A 492-nucleotide genomic window follows, 5' to 3' on the forward strand; every position below is an offset into this window, starting at 1 on the left:
GTTATGTAAAACATTGCCATATTAGTAATTTTGTATAAGAAAACTTGAATAAAAGAAAAATGAAAGAACTAAGGTGAAAATATCAGTTCTTTCTCTGGAGGTGGATAGCATGCTTCATCAATAGTCCTTACGAATTGTCTTGGACCATTGTATTAAGTCCTTCACAGTTCTTCATCAAGCAATATTGTTGTCTCTGTGCATGACTTCTGGTTCTTCTCACTTCACCACACATCAGTTCATACAAATCTTTCCAGGCATTCCTGAAGTTATCCTGCTTGTCATTTCTTATAGCACAATAATGTTCCATCATCATCATATGCCACAACTTGTTCCCTAATTGATGGGCATTGCTTTGATTTCCAATTCTTAGCCACCACAAAAAGAGCTACTATAAATATTTTTGTACAAATAGGTCTTTTTTCTTTTCTTTCTTTTTTTGTTGTTGTTGTTTGGGCAATGAGGGTTAAGTGACTTGCCCAAGGTCACACAGCT

This window comes from Dromiciops gliroides, chromosome 5 (assembly GCF_019393635.1).
Source record: "Dromiciops gliroides isolate mDroGli1 chromosome 5, mDroGli1.pri, whole genome shotgun sequence".
In the NCBI taxonomy this organism is placed as follows: domain Eukaryota; kingdom Metazoa; phylum Chordata; class Mammalia; order Microbiotheria; family Microbiotheriidae; genus Dromiciops; species Dromiciops gliroides.